Source organism: Peromyscus maniculatus, chromosome 11, assembly GCF_049852395.1.
Source record: "Peromyscus maniculatus bairdii isolate BWxNUB_F1_BW_parent chromosome 11, HU_Pman_BW_mat_3.1, whole genome shotgun sequence".
NCBI classification, from domain to species: domain Eukaryota; kingdom Metazoa; phylum Chordata; class Mammalia; order Rodentia; family Cricetidae; genus Peromyscus; species Peromyscus maniculatus.
Genome location: NC_134862.1, coordinates 83961708 through 83978217, shown reverse-complemented (window position 1 = coordinate 83978217; position 16510 = coordinate 83961708). Strand labels below are relative to the sequence as shown.

General features: G+C 40.0%; 1 protein-coding gene and 1 pseudogene across 6 annotated transcripts in view; one reads left to right on the top strand and one right to left on the bottom strand.

Annotated features, from left to right (window-relative positions):
• Positions 1–16510, top strand: part of Rgs7 (regulator of G protein signaling 7) — a 395639-nt gene that overhangs the window by 250872 nt on the left and 128257 nt on the right. The gene's annotated exons all lie outside the window — the stretch shown is intronic.
• LOC102907998 (large ribosomal subunit protein eL19 pseudogene) lies at positions 6451–6938 on the bottom strand (annotated as a pseudogene).

The following is a 16510-nucleotide window of genomic DNA, read 5'->3' as shown; positions in this document are numbered from 1 at the left end:
CAACATGATCAGGCTGCATCCAAGCTCGTCTATACAAATGTATCCTGCTCGGTTTTTTGTTTGTTTGTTTGTTTGGTTGGTTTTTTATGTAGACAGCATAATGTAAAGAGAGAGAAACAAAAGGGTTGGAAGCTCGAGGTGTAGCGAGGTGGACATGAGGCCCTGGGTTCAATTTTCAGCTCCAAAAATACATACATAAATAACTTAATAGATAAATAAAAATCACGCTGTGCAGTAAAATTCAAGTTCCTAAGTACTGGGCTTTAAACTTGGAGCTTTTCGGATCATTTCCCCTGAGAAAATTGCTTTGCCTTGAGGAATAACTGTTAGTTTCGTACTTTTTCTTGGAAATTGTTAAGAATTAAATTAGATTAGGTTTATTACAGGATCCCCAGGGCAAAGCCAACTCAGCAAATTCTGAACTAGATGGCTTTTCAGCCTGGACGTAGGACATCAGAAGGGGAAATAACTGTTTATGTAAATGAAGATTCTCATGCTGAAGTAGTCAACATTCAGAGAAGTGGATATGTGTGGCACACGCATGCCTCTATGAATGCACAGTGCCTTCCCAATGCTGGGCTGGGTGCTGTGGTTAACTCTGAATGGAAATACTTTCCTTGACTTCTTCATCTGGCCAATCTGTATTCATGTGTTCAAATTCTTTGTTTTCACTCTATTTCTTTTCTCCTTCATAATGATAGTTAAATGGCCTCCTCAACCCAAATCAAGAGTAAATATGCCTTATGGAATCTTTTAGAGATAGTTTTTCCATTTAACACTTTTTTTTTCATTTTATGTTTATAGGTGTTTGTTTGTCTATGTACCATGTATATGCCTGGTGCCTAGGGAGGCAAGTAGAGGGTGTAGGAGCCCCTGGAACTGGAGTTAGAGTCAGTTGTAACCTACCATGTGGGTAATGGGGATCAAACCAGCGTCCTCTGGAAAAGCAACCAATTCTCTTAACCACTGAGCCATCTCTCCAGCCCTCCAATTTAACATTTTGTTAGTTAACTTTTTAAAGCAGAGTCTCATTGTATGTCCCTGGCTATCCTAAAAGTTACTGTTTAGACCATCCCCATCACTGGCTACATTAAGAAATAATGCCTACATTTTTAGCTTGGGTGCAATGTGAGTGTCAAAAAGGTTTTATTTTGAAATTTTAAACAAGACCAAACCAGGACCAAAGTGCCTCCATAGAAGGTGCTGGGGTCTTTCAGAATGCCTCTTTCCAATGGATAAAGACGTGGGCAGGGGGGGCTCTGAGGTCGTACTGTTAAAGTCACAGCTAATTCGTCTTTTCAAATATATTCCCACTATTTTTGCAGAAAAAAAGAAATAATGCCTATGAAATTAAGATATATCAAGTACTTAGACAGTTCTCTATCATTTTTATATCCCTGGCATCTAATACAGGTCTGGTACATAGTAAGCGCTGGGAAAATCTTCAGGATCATTGAGCCAGCTCTGCTCATGGATGCTGTAGGAGGTATTGTCATGTCTGGGAGAGCTGAGTGAGAAATTCCAGAGAAGGCCATGGTTATGGACTCAATGTGGGACATTAGTGACTGGGTTTGGGGACCAACTCTTTCATCTTATAGATGTATGGTCACAGATATGTCTTTCTTCTTTCTGAGCCTTGTTTTTTTTTTCTTTTCATCTCTGAAATGAGCTATTAATGATGGCAGTACATACTAAAGAAGAAAATTGTAAGGACCAAATAAGATAACGCACACAAAGTGCCTACCATGGTGTCTGCTGCAGAGCAATTAATGAACGTTGATTAGTATATGTTATGCATGCCTCTTACTCTGTGTGTATATGTGTGTGTGTGAGAGAAAGAGAGACTTCTGAAATGTTTTAGTTTTATGTTTTCAGTTCTTCATGTCTACAGCAGCTATTTAAACAGTGTGAACTAGCTGTCAATTTAAATGAGAGAAGGAGAAAGGGAGTGGGAGGAAGGGGGGAACAGTGATGGTGAAAAAAACATAGAGGAGGAGAGAGAAGTTAATGGACCAGGAAGAAGGGCGAAGGACAAAGGCAGCAAAGGCGTGAGTTCTTGGCTTCACATTTGTCTGCTGGCTTCTTTGATGGTTCCTTTTCTGTGGAGTTGCCTTCAGTGTAGGCACAGGGTATAACTATAACGCTTCATTCCTTACCTGCAGACACCTTTACTGGCATGCCCCCATCAAATCATGTGAGATCACAGCCTGTAGCATGTAGAAGAATGGCTCCCAAATGACAATTTCCTGTTTCCAGGAACCTGGGGTGACCCCAAGTTACATGGCAAGTGGAGGTCACCTAACTTAACCATATGTGGATTTCCTCCTGGAATCTGCATCTTTTCCATCCTCTCCACTTCCTTTCTTAGCTCTCCCTTCTACTGGTATCTGGGGATAAACTCTTACAGAGGGAAACCCAAGTATACCCTTCAAATCTCCAGGATGAATGTAAATAGATATGCTTCTAAGTTATAAGCAAGCTTAGAAAACATCCAACATTGGTGATCTATTCTCTCCCGATCCATTCCACCTCAATCATGACAAAGAAGTCTAGATTCACATTTGGTATTTCATAATGAATATCCCTCAGAGATTTGGCCTGCACCCCCCACTCCCAGCCCTCACCCTGGCATCTCTTCCTAGGCATGGCTTTCCCCTTCATGCCAAACAGGAAAGTAAACATGGGTGTGGCTGTTCCAGCCTATATGTCATACATCTACCCCTCACCCTTCACTAATATCCACCCCTTGCTCACCTCTCAAGCCTGATGAGTATGAGTTGAGCACCCTTCTTGAGTTGATAAATGTCAAGACCTTAAAAATCTTTTATCTGAAGATGAGATACAGAAGAGGCAAACACAAAGAACTTTAGTGTACGCATGTGCTGCAGACCCTTCAAGTTACCCCCAAGGAGAATCAGTCGGTGCTTAGAGCATTGGGACTCCAGGATTACACAGGTCAGAAAGTATTGTCCTCCCTACAGGTCACATGACAAGTAATTTTAAATAATGTGATCAGTTCTGAGACAGATGTCTCTGTCATATGAACCTCATAGGAGTTGTCACCGTTTAGGAAATCAGGGGAAATGTAGAGGGAGTGGCTTTGAGCTTTATCTTTAAGGAGCTCACATTTCAATTTTTTAATTAAAATATTGTATTTCTAGTACTAAGTAGTTTAACCAATAAATTGCTATTTCTGGAAAATGTTTTTATGATCTCCAAGCCCCCTTTAAAGTCCAAAGCTCCTCAGACATCTTCCTGCAGTGAGTTAAATATTCACTTGGGAGCTCTCACTTGGCCACACCTTTCCTGTCCTGGCATGATTTTCTTAAATGAGCACACTGAGAATTGTAAAGGGATTGGCAAGATGCTATTATTAAAAAATGAAATATTTTAAAAGGGAGATGGAGCTGTTTATAAACATGGCACCTTCTGCATGACTTGTGTGGATAGCAAAGAAGAAAACTTAAAAGATACTTTCCAATGGCCAGTAAGAGTGAAAGAAACTAACATGTCAGCGATATGCCAATGATCAACAGACACTACATCAAAAACAGTCTTGCCAGCATGATGTGGGCTATGTGTCTTTTTAAATGATAGTATTATTAGTAGCATTTGATTTTTTAAAGGACAATTTACAGAATGGTGATGTAAGATAGCTTAAAATATCCCATTAGAACAACTTGAGGATATAGCTTGGTGAGTTGTAAGCATCCAAAGGCCTGATTCTGAGCCTGGCCTGACTCTAAGCTGTCTGGAGTGGGCACTTAGCAGCTGTGTGGCAGGCAGAGTTACTGAGAAAATTCTCAAGAACTGTTGAGATAAATGAAATTAAATGGTAGATTTGAGGGTTTTCTTTTATAGGCACCAAACTGATAAAGACAAAGAAAAGGCTTATTCATATGGACTATGGAGGTCAAATGAAAAATTCAGGAGAAGAAAAATGGTAGATCCATGAAGTCCTGGAGATTTAAATGTGAAAAGACATCTAGACTCTGATATTTTCCCAGGCCACATTCAGCCAAATGTAGTCAAAGAGCCTATGAAAGGAACTTACATGGGAAAGGCTGATTTAAGAATATGTTTTGGAAGTATAAATCCTCAGATCAGGAGAAAATTTTTAGATGTGTGCTTGACAACTTGAAGGAATTTAATAGCATCTACAGCCTTAATGTGGAGATAGAAGATGGACGAGACTGTGGTACAGGTGATAGGATGTAAAGGGAGCCAGCTTTACATTGAGAAGACATAGTAATTACTGTTGCATAAATGAAAAGCTCCAGAAACGCCAAAAAAAATAGTTCATGTGACAGAGCTATCAGTGTCTTAGTTATGTTTTATTGCTGTGAAGAGATACCATGGCCAAGGCATCTCATGTAGAAGCAAGGCTTTAATTGGGACATTGTTTACAGTTTTAGAGGATAAGTCATGGCGGGAAGTAGACTGGTATGGTGCTGGGGTAGTAACTGAGACCTTTACTTCCAGATCTGTAGGCAGGAGGCAGAGAGAGAGAGAGAGAAAGAGAGAGAGAGAGAGAGAGAGAGAGAGAGAGAGAGAGAGAGAGAGAGAGAGAGAGAAACTGAGCCTGCCATGGGCTTTTGAAGCCTGAAAGCCCATTCGCAGTGATGCACTTCCTCCAAGAAGGCCACACCTCCTAATTCTTCCAATTTTTCTTAAATAGTTCCAGTCCCTGGTGACTAAGCATTCAAATATATGACCTTGTGGGAACCATTCTCATTCAGATCACTACAGTCAATGATGGGGAAAGGACACCTGAGAAAATCAGCCAGAACTGAGGGGAAAGGAGAGATTAAAAAGATTCCTTCAGTAATCATTAGCATCTAAGTATTTGTTGCTCATCATAAAAATACTGTCATTTCTTTATGTATATTAATTTCTCAGACATGATGGTAAATTTGAGTCAACAAATGAATGTCAAGCACATGGATTATTGCTAAACCTCAAAATCATATTAGAGCAAAGTAACAAAAATTTTATATAAATTTGGATCCAAAATTGAAGATACGTATGAGTTCATCTGGTCCAGACAAATCTATTACAAAAAAAACCCCACATGACAAGACTGAATAGCAACTGAAATGGAATGATCTATAAATATTCTCACAGGTACACATGCAAAAGAATATAATGCAAGGTTATACCCATTTCCTTGGCAGTCTGTATTCCATACGACAGGTAAATATATTTGCAAAATTAGACAGAAGATGAATCTGGTGGTATGAGCTACTGGGGAGGCTGAGAAGGACCATGAGTTCAGGGACAGCTTTGGAAACTATCTCAAAGTTAAAAGTTTAAGAATGGAGCTGAGCTATATCTCAGTGGGAAAATGCTTTCCTACCATATATAGGGCTCTCTGTTCAATCACTAGCACCCCCCGCCCCCCAATATTAATTATTTTTAAAAAGAAGTCAAGTAAATCATGCAACCAATTTCTCCACAGCTACCATCATGCCTCTTTTGTGGTTTCTACCTGGTTAGCATCAAAGGGAAGAGGGTCAAGAACATGGGGTCCCCTGTGAAGGGGATTTTACTGCTCTGCCCTGTGGAGCAGCAACACATGTAATTCCACTGAGTCTCAAGGCTCTGAATTCAGTCATTTCACACAACCTGACCACAAAGCCTTGTGAGAAACCGTGTCTCACTGCAGACCAAGGAAAAAGATGAAATGAGAAATGAGACTTGTGATCAGCTAACTAGTCTTTTTCGTAGTCTACTTACTGGTTCCCAAACATCTGCTTCCTTTCCCTTCTCACATGTAGAACATGCTTATAACCCACACACAGGCCAAAGATAACCCTAAACCTCATTCTGCCACTGTGTCTAAATCAAAGAGTGGGGTCTCTCCAGTGACATACAGCCATCTGTCAGAACTAGATAAGGCTCCTCGTGGGCTGCCAAACTATGAACAGAAAGGAAAGCTTTTCATTCTTCATGAACCCTCAGCCTCATCTCCACTGTTCAACACAGTAGAGAAATGGTAAACACACTGCCAAGTTCCACTAGGAGAGGTGTGGAGGGGGCAGATGGCATTCCCCAGGCTATGGCAACTGGGTTCTTACTGAGCATGTATCATGCATGTTTCAACCTTAGCACTGGAGCCATCTGGTTGATTAGATAGCAACCTCTGGATATATTCCTTTCCCTATTCATTCTCTGTGGTCTTATCAGTTCATGTTTGGTACTTTCCCACCTTAAAGACCTGACTGACTTTCTTTCTATTTTTTTTTTAATAGAAAAGGCTTGTTTTATTTTAATGACTGATCCATGTGAGGCCATAGCCAGGCCACTATGAATAGACATGAAGAAAGCTTGATATTAGATCATGTACTAAGACTGTTTAGAATTTCATCTACATTATTTCTTGGTCTCTTCCTCCTTGGACAGAGTCTTGGTGATCTACTTCTTGGTTTTCATGCTTCCTTGGTCTTAGACCTATTGAGCCTCAGTCTGACCAGCCAGGAGCTTCTTGCAGGCCTTGTCTGCCTTCAGCTTGCAGATGTGCTCCATGAGAATCTACCTGTTTTTGGAGACATCCCCCTTGACCTTCAGGGACAGGCTATGATACATATGGTGGACACTTTTTTTTAGATTCATGGTATCTCCTTAGAAGTTGGTGCAGGATCCACATCCTGGTCATCCAGGTCACCTTCTCGGGTATTCAAGTACTGACAGACCCCTTCTGCTTCCCTATACCCATATGTCTGCTCTTCCGTTGGGCCAAAGTGATTTTTCTGGCATCAAACCCAGAAATGGACAGTCACAGGCTTCTGGACAATCATCCTATCTTTGATCAGCTTCTGGATCTGCTGATGGGAATTGGCATTGATGATTTCACTGGTCTCACTGAGGTCCCACCAGACCTTCTTACCACAGTGGAAGACACTAGAGACACAGCTCTTCTGTAGGCTCAAGGATGCCATCCATTACTTCTTCCTCCTTTAATTTTAGAGTTCTAAATGTTTCCTGGGATTTCAACCTGGCAATTAATTTTAAGTTTTATGGTTTGACAAGTATAGTAGAATATGTTTATATGCTGAATTTCTTATTTCTTAGTGACTGAGGAAGGAGGATCATTTGAGCCCAAGGAGTAGAAGGCTATCCTGAACAACATAATGAGCCTTTGTCTCTTAAAAAATAAAACGTGGGATCAAGGGATAAAGATGGTGGTGGTAGTGACAGAGGTGGAGGTGATGATAAATGTGGTAATGGTGATACTGAGGATGGAGATGGTGATATGATAATGGTGATAGAAATGATGATGATAATGGGGATGGAGATGGTGATAATGAATGGTGGTGGTGATGGTGGTGATGAGGATGGAGATGGTGATGATGATGGTAGTGATGGTAATGATAATGGTGGTGGCGATGGTGGTGATGAGTGTGGAGATGGTAATAATGATGGTAGTGATGGTGGTGATGAGGGTAGAGGTGGTGATAATGATGGTGGTGGTAGTGATAGGTGTAGTGATAGTGGTTATAGTGGTATTGGTGATTATATGAGTTAACTGGTGGCATTAATATTTTAAAACACCTTTCACATTCTCAATCACTAAGAAATGTCGAGAAAAAAAATCAGACTGCACAATTATTTTGAGCGTATTTTAAGATATACTCCCCGGTTCTGAATATTATCATAAGTATCCCAATAAGACATCTTCCATTTTCTGGGGCTGAGGAAATGACTCCAGGCTTAAAGTGATTGTTGTGCAAGCAAGAGGACCAGGGTTTGATCACAAGAACCCAAATAGATGCCAGGACATATGGCTTCCTGCTTGTAATTCTAGCTCCAGAAAGTAGTGCTGGGGATCCCATTCTAATCTGATCTCCCTGAGAGGCATGTTTGAAATTTTGTAGGCACACATGCACATGTGTGAACGTGCATGCTTGTGTGAGCAGGCATGAGTTCCAGGTGAGGATTCTTGCTTAGTTGTTCTTCTACCTTATGTTTTGAGACTGAGTCTCCCATTCATAACCAGGGCTCAATAGCATGGCTACTAGTCAGTCCATCTAGGGATCTCCAGTCTCTACACTTTGAGGCTGTAATTACACACTGGCTGTTGATGTATCTAATATTTAATCGGGTTCTGTGGCTCCAAGCTCCAACCCTCTTGGTTACATAGCCGCTACTTTAACTGCTGAGCCACCTCCCCAGTCCATCCTTCTCTCATACTTTAATGTACCATCTAGCCTGAAATCTCAGGAGTGAATTCAAACATCTCCTCCGAACCACTTTTCCTTGCTCACAGTGTGAATGCACACTGTCACTTAGTGTAGCCCTGTATTCTGCCACCTAACAGGGATATTAGGCCCCCTGATGCCAGTCATTCACCAGAAAAAGACAAAGCCTTTTCTCAGGATATCCTGATACCCAGGCCCCTCTAATTCCTTGTATTAAAAAAATGAACAACTTCTACAGTCCAACCTCAGTGGTACTTTCTCTCTTAAGGGAAAGTCCACTCTGCCATGATTCCCTACTCATTTTAGGCACAAGAAGAACTTGTGGCTTAAAGGAAAGATGAAGATAGATGCCCTAAGATCTTAAATGAATGTAATTCCTGCTTATTAAACCATATTCTATTAGTAATAAGAGCTGAGCTTCATTGTCCTGGGCTTAGTTATTTATTTGGTCTATTTAAACATAGGCACATTGGCTGCCTCATTTCTCCATATGGCTTCAGTGAATATGGAAATTTGAGGACATCGGAACCTCTTTAGGCCCTCCACACATGACACAGTATCAGTCATCTATAAACAAGTGCTAATTATAAAACTACTTGTCATCTGTTATGTACCCAACATAGTTTTACAGTAAAAATCATAATCTTATTTAACATTTAAAAAATAATCTGGGTTTCTCTTGGAAAGTATGTATGCAATTGTCTCTTGACTCTGTCATCAGATGGATCTCATCACCTCCAATTCACAGGTGAAACAATGGCGTCAGGGCCTCCTGTTCTATCCATCCTCCCATTCTTCTAGGTTTATTCAACTTTGGGGTTCTGAGGAGAGATTGCTCTGCCTCCCCTGCTCTGTGAGGCTTGATAGTTTCTCTGGCAACAATACTAGAAGTTCTGGAAAGGTCTGGGCATGCCTGTTCACATTCAGACAGGAGTTTGGAATTTCAAAGTCATCTGGGAAAGAGGAACTTGGAGATGGAGAGTATTTTTCAGAAATGTGAAAGAACATTTCAAAATTACTAAGATTGTAGTTCAAAGTAATAGCACAAATATCTCTGTTTACCTTATTTGTGTGTGTGTGTGTGTGTCCCTTGGCTTTCTTTTTCCCTAAAGAGTGTAATGATGCATTCCTGTTTGCTCATAAACACCAGATGTGTGGTGAAGTAGGTCATGAGCGTGTCTGTGGATATCTTGGGATAAGTCTCTAAAGTGCTTCTTCATGAAGACACTTCCCTGATCAAATCACTGTGGGTGTGCTCTGCTGTGTCTTCTCTTCGGATTACACTATACATTATCATTTTTAACCTTTGAGAAGTCCTGTGGTGGTGGTGCATATCTGTAATCAGAGGATTAGGAAACTGAGCAAGAGGATTGCTAGTCTGAGGCCAGCTTCTACTGCATAGTGAGGCTTTGTAATAATAATAATAATAATAATAATAATAATAATAATAATAATAAATGTTAAAGATTTTTAAACCAGTAATGCTGAGCATTTTTGGCAATAAACTTCTGTCCTTTCCTTCAGAGGCAATTCCACTCATACTTAGAAAGCACTTTGAAACTGTGTATTCTAAATTAAAAATTCCCAAAGGCTTGGACATGAACAAGTAAGCTTAAGTAATATGAGATGCATGAATCTATATATGTCTGTTGACCTTATTTTGACAAAGACATTTTAAAAAATGTATAATCTCCTATCACTGTAATCTTCTAAAATGAAGTATAAATTATCACCAAACAACAACACATTCAAAGGCAGTAAAGCTAGCATTTATATTATTCTCGCTTCATTTTGGAACAATGAACAATCCATCATGAATATGTACACATTCTTTCTATTGCTTCTGGACCCTTCCTTCCCCTTTCATTAATTCTCTATGGGGAATTAATCCAATTTGGTCCATGGGGCATAATTATGGGGAACAGGTTTTCTAGTGTTCTTTGGTCAAGAGATAGAGTGTCATGCAAGCTTCCCAGTTAAGACTTCCATTCCTTGATCATAACTTGGGACTGTCAGCTCTCATCTTTCCTACTATCTATGGGGATTTTGTAAGGAGTGATATGTTGAGTGATTACTTGGGCTAATGTGTGGACAGTGGCTCCCCAGGGGAAGCAGACTGTGATCAGATTTGGGGGTTTCAGAGAGGAGATGAGAAAGAATCAAATTTTCAAATTATTTTAGTGCAGAGCCATTTGTTGATGCGGGCCAGAAAAAAAAAAGATGGATTAAGGACACTCTAGGTTGTAGGTTTGGAGTTGAGTTATAGAATGGGAAGTTAAGCTACCAATGTAGATGGGCACATGAGAATGGATGTGTGTGTGTGTGTGTGTGTGTGTGTGTGTGTGTGTGTGTGTGTGTGTGTGTAGATACTCCTTGATATCAATGGGCATTGATATTAGAATTCCCCAGGGGTAGTTCAGTGATACATCATTTCCTTATATAAAACTGTAGCATTTGTATATACTTATACCCACCTTTCTGTGTATGACAAAATAGCTCTAAATTACTTTTAATGCTTAATACAGTGTAAGTACCATGTGAATGGTTATGACACTTTAATCACTTTACACAATAACAGAAAAGTCTGCAACTCTACATACTTAGGAAAGAATCAGATTTCTTTTAGAATATTTTCTATCTATTGTCCATTGAATCCAAGCAAGACTCAAGGGTATAGAAGGCTGAATGTGTATATCTGTATATGTTCCCTTCTGTTTGTCCATATATCTATCCATTCATCCATCCATCTCTCATCTTATCTGTTTAAGCCCTTGTCTACCAGTCAGCACTGTGTCCACCTGCTGTTTCTCAGCAAACTGTTGTTCATTTAAAAGCAACAAGGAAACACTTTCAGTTTCACAGTCAATGATATTGTCATTGTCTTAATAAAACGAGGGGCATCTATACCTGGGTTATTTCTTTAAATGAATTACTAAACATTAGTGAGGAAGTGGTAACTTAAAAAAAAAGTACTCCCTATCCTCAGTGTAAGGGTTGAATTAAATAATCTTGGGCAAACACAAAAAGCTAGAAAACTGCACCATGTGCCATTTGAGAAATCCTGCAGGAGAAAACTGCCCAACTGCCATGACTACAATGCAAACATGTATATTTGTGTCTGTCCATTTTACATATTGTGCCAACAGATTACATTTAAAATGGGAAGTAGCACTAAAAAGAAATGTAATAAGCAGAGAAATGAAATATGTTGAGGCTAATGCAGTCTTTTTAGAAGCTAGTATTTATACCAGAGCTGATGAGCATATTTCTGTGGCACTGCTATGAAAATCCAGAGTTTAGGGACAAGCTGTCAGTGAGAGTATGCGATCCCCTTTAGGAGACATTATTCAATTTGCCGGTAAATGGATGAGCGTGCTGGGAAAGTTGACAGTAAATAAGACCCTGAGAAGTAAGGTAATTGAATAATCATGACATTTATTCTTGTTCAGATGTGGTAACATTCATCTTAGGGGCTTGAAATATTAAATTTGTGATTTTTTTTTTCTGTATGCCATAGCTCTCAGAATATTCTGCTCATGTGGCAACCGTAGGCTCTTTAGCACACGTGGGTTAATTCACTCCTATCACGTTTGAGCTCCCGCCAGTGGCATCTTCACCCAGGACCCCAAGCTCCAGCTCAGATTTTCCTTTGAATTAAAAAAAGCTAGAGTGTGTTGGTTATACCTTAAATGGATGAATAAAATTACACAAGTCCTTTATTTTAATTCACAGAAGAGCGAGGAAAAATAAATATTGGTTTCTGTGCCCGAAGCTAAAAGAAAATTGGAGACAGTATATTTTGCTGGATTGTCACATTACTCCTACAGTATTTCTGTGTTGGGGAATAGTTTGATTTTTAGCATCCTTAACTTAAAATCCTCAAGAGGTTGGTTTCTAGAATTCCTCTTCCCCTGTAACTGTTCTCTCTTCCATCTTTTTCTCCATTCCCCACTCCTAGGACAAATCTCTCACTAAGGGCAGATGAACTGATTTCTTTGTTAGCCTTGGTTAACCCTTTTCCTGGAATGTGCATCCACTTTCTCTCCATTGAACTTCCTAGTTTCTTTACAACTCAGGAACTGAAATCAGGCCTTTCTGGGTGGCCTCAGGTCATCTTTCTTTTCAGTGTTGTATAGCAGCAATTCTCACGCTGGTTTTAGGAACTGTCTAATGTAACTATGTTCTGCCTCACAAATCAGACTGAATATTCAAGAGGAAGAAGGCTGATGACTGGATTGTGTCGTCTCATTCTTTGCTGGTTCAATCTGTTTTAAATATTTCTACTCCCTCAATTCAGGTTTGGCAGCAAATGCTTTTTACCTGCTGAGCCATCTCACTAGCGCCAAAGTAATCTTTTAAAACCTGCAAATTAAATGTTATACTCTTATATCATATCACCCACTGACTTCCTACATTGAGAATAAAAACGACTTTCTTATTGTGGTCTAAATTGGAGGGTCCCCATTAACTCCTTAACCTTTTCTCTGCCCGCCCATCAGTACACTCCATGTAGACCTCCATTTTTAATTCAAAACCTACTAAATTCATTCTTACTTCAGGATTTTCTGACCATTTCTTAAGTCCCTAGATCCTTCTTGTTAAACCACTGATGAACATCTTACGATCATGCCTGGCCAGAACTTCTAAACTCACTCTGCATAGCCCTGAGTATTTTCATCACTGGTCACCCAGTTATCTCTGTCAAAAGACTCTCAATATTCTTCCCACTCTCTAACATCATCTACTGATTTTATATATGCATAGATTAGAAGTGTCTGCCTCTGTCTTTAACATAAGTGCATGACCTTGCCTGTTTGCTTTATGGTAACATTCCAGTGTTCAGAGTAGTGCCTGACAGACAGAAGGCACGCCATGGAAACTTACTCCTTAGTAGGTCTGTGAAAAAGTCTCTCTAGATGTTTTACATTTCTAATGTTAATATATATTACTAAGTACTGTCATCATATCACACTCCATTGAAAACCAAGAAGACAAAATATATTTCAAGACTGTGTTGCATGCTACTCACCCAGAACTGTATTCAACTTCTTAGAAACAGACACTAAAGAAATAATTGTTCAGTCAAACATTTACAGATTACACTGAGCACTGTGGAGGGTTACAGAGTGCATAATTACAGAGACAGCCCAGCAATGTTTATTTAAAACTGCTATGCTTAGAATGGCTGGTTACTATGTACCACTTGCACAGTGGCTGCATAAGGAATGTAAATAATTTAGAATGCATTTCACATGAGAGGTGTGTCATTCTAGTATGATTTAGTTTGAGCACCAGCCTGCCCTCATTTCCAGAAAATTTAATGTTCTATCAATCATATTGACAATACTGATTCTGTGAATTAGTTGCTTGTTGTTTGAGCACTAAGATTTTAGGTCCCCCTCCAGTGCCTCAGACAGGTAAATGAATTCTTTGGGATTTACTACAGCAATGGATACTCCCCACCACGTTAAGCCTCCTTACTACTGAGATTCTTGGAACCTATTCCAGGACCTCACACATGCTAAGAAAGAGCACTGTATTTTTGAATATTACCCCTATAGTCCTGATAGCTATGTTCACATTATCAACTATAATATCTTCCACTAAAGAATAATCTTATAAGTTCTCCACCCTTGTCCATGATTCTTCTCTTTGGATCTCCAGGCACAGACAGAGGAAAAGGAACTTTCACCTGAGCCATACCCCCAGCTCTGATAGATATGTTCTTGTTGCAAATCATGGTGTTGTCCATTCCATATGGGAATTCCCCATTTCTGTGCATACTACATTGAGAATTTGCTGGCTTTCATCAGCATGAACATGGAAAGCTTAGGAGGCATGGTGGCAAAAACCTGTACACCATTCCTAGGTATGATGAAGCAGGAAGACCATGAGTCTGTAAGCAGCCTGGGCTACTGAGTGAGACCAACATGAACTTGGTTCATATCTCAACCCTCTCTACCCATATGACTTTGGACAAACAAGGGAACTCTGATTCCTTTCCTTTGGTCATGATAATGATGGCATCTGAAGGATTGTTCTGAAGTTTAAGATGCTGATGACATGCTCTGACCCTCTGATCAGTCTTAAATGTGTGGTAAGCACACAATCAAGCCTGGGTAGCAATGTCCCATTCCTGTCACTGTGTCAATGCTCGATTCTACAGAGACCATTACTATGATCATGGCTGTTACTATTAGCCATTGGCCTTCAATGTCTTATTCAATACCTTGTACTTGTAGTTTCACAAAAGCTACTGTTATCTAAAACTACACATGGAAGGATGTCTTCCAAAACCCTGGCAAAGGCTTAACCTACCATGTCATGGTACTACTGGGATGCAGTAGACCTTTTATGAGTTGGGTCCTGGGATGAAACCCAGCCAGTGTGGTTACAAACTTAAAACAAATAATAACATAGTACCTGGTCCTTCTTGCATCTGATTTCTTGTTGTCATGGAATGAATAGCTTCCTCCATCATGTGCACTGACTTGGTATACTGACTGCACGCCACACGCCCAAGGGCAATGGAACCTACTGGCTACCAATTGAAAAGCCCCAACTATGAGTCACAGTAAACTGTTCCTCCTCTTAAAGTTGTTTATCTCCAGTATATTGTCACTGCAATTTGACTAACACAACTAGTATCCTCAATTACTTGTTTTCTTGTGACTGTATATTACATGATCTAAAATACTTCAATTTCTGAAAATGGAAATTTGCCCTCGCTACCAGGGGTGCCATTTACTCCTTCTGAAGGGATTTTAAGATTTCCTCTTCTCAGAGGCTGAAACCAACTGGCCCCAGAGCAGACTCCAGGGAATCCAATTCCATGAAAGCTACTTCAGCACTTGAAAGTTACTCAAATCAGTAGCTCCCAATAGGAACTTTCCAAAATTAAAATGGATAGAAATTTGCATTCTAATTTGCAATCAGCAATCTCTTTGACTGACTCTAGTTCTTGATCAAGGGTTGAGACTATCACATTTGCCTTTCTAATATGGTCCCAATACAAAAACAGGCCTAAATTGTCCCTTTAAAATTAATAATAAGCATTTCAAATCAGTGAACTGCAAAGTCTTTCTGAACATCCATCCATGACCCTATCTTATTTCCTTTGTTCTATCTAAACACATGTTAGTGTCCATGACTAACCTTAGCTTTCTGCCCTCAGATTATGCTGTCTTTTTAATATATTTAAACCTGTTTAATGATATTTATATTTGATTTGTTTGCCTTTAAAATGGACAATTCTTGTTTCTTTTTGCTGGCAACAATAACAGAATGAGGAATAGAATAGAAAATAGAATACTATTCAGAAATGTCACTGTCATACTAACCCGTAATTCCTTCAACATATGAGCCTTGTGCAAGCCCTGTGTTTCTATTCAGCCACAGGGAAGCAGTAAATGCAAACCTCTCTCTCATTGTGATTTCTCAAGGCAGCAGGATTACTAAGGGGGTACTGGTTGACTCCAACCGTGTCTGCTTGTCATGTGCCATGCTTGTCTTCTTCTCCACAGCCATAGCTTTTGAGGACCTGTTGCTATGACCTGAAGATTTTGGGTTTCGTGTGCCTCCCCACCCCCACATGCCTGTAAATATACTGTTTCCTACCACAGTGAAGGTGGCAACTAGAGAGATAGCCTGGTGGTTAAGAGCCAGCCTGTGCTGCTTTTTACAGAGGACATGGGTTTAGTTTTTCAGCGAGTTTAGTTCTCAGTGAGTGTGTTGGGTGACTCACAATAACCAGTAACTCCATCTCCATGGGGATCCTACCTACACCCCTAGGCTCTGTAGACACCTGTACTAATGTGAACACACACACACACACACACACACACACACACACACACACACACACTTAAAAATAAAATAAATGTTAAAAAATACAGATAGGCCTTCTAAAACCAGACTGCTAGGTCCTAATCCTAACCCTATCAGCCATGTGACCTTGAGAAAATTATTTATCTCCTGGAACTTTCATTTTCTTACCTCTAAGATAGCTATTTTAAAAACCAAATCACCATCAGAGCAAACAGTGCAGAAGTGAAGGATGATGCTCTCCAAGGCTGTTGCAGTGAAGAGAAACCCAAATGTGGTCAAAACCCAACTTCACTGAAATAGAAGGTGGAGAGCTTTAACAGCTGGGGGGCCAGGACATTGCTGGCCAGCTGTGCTTGCCTACGGGCTCTACTGGAAAGAAAGGGGAATGTCCCTAGGCTGTGTGATAGTCTGTGGTTTTGAACCTGAAGCTTGCTAAGCATGTGTGTTTCATTCCATGGGGATGTGGAGGTGGTAGTTCCTCAGTG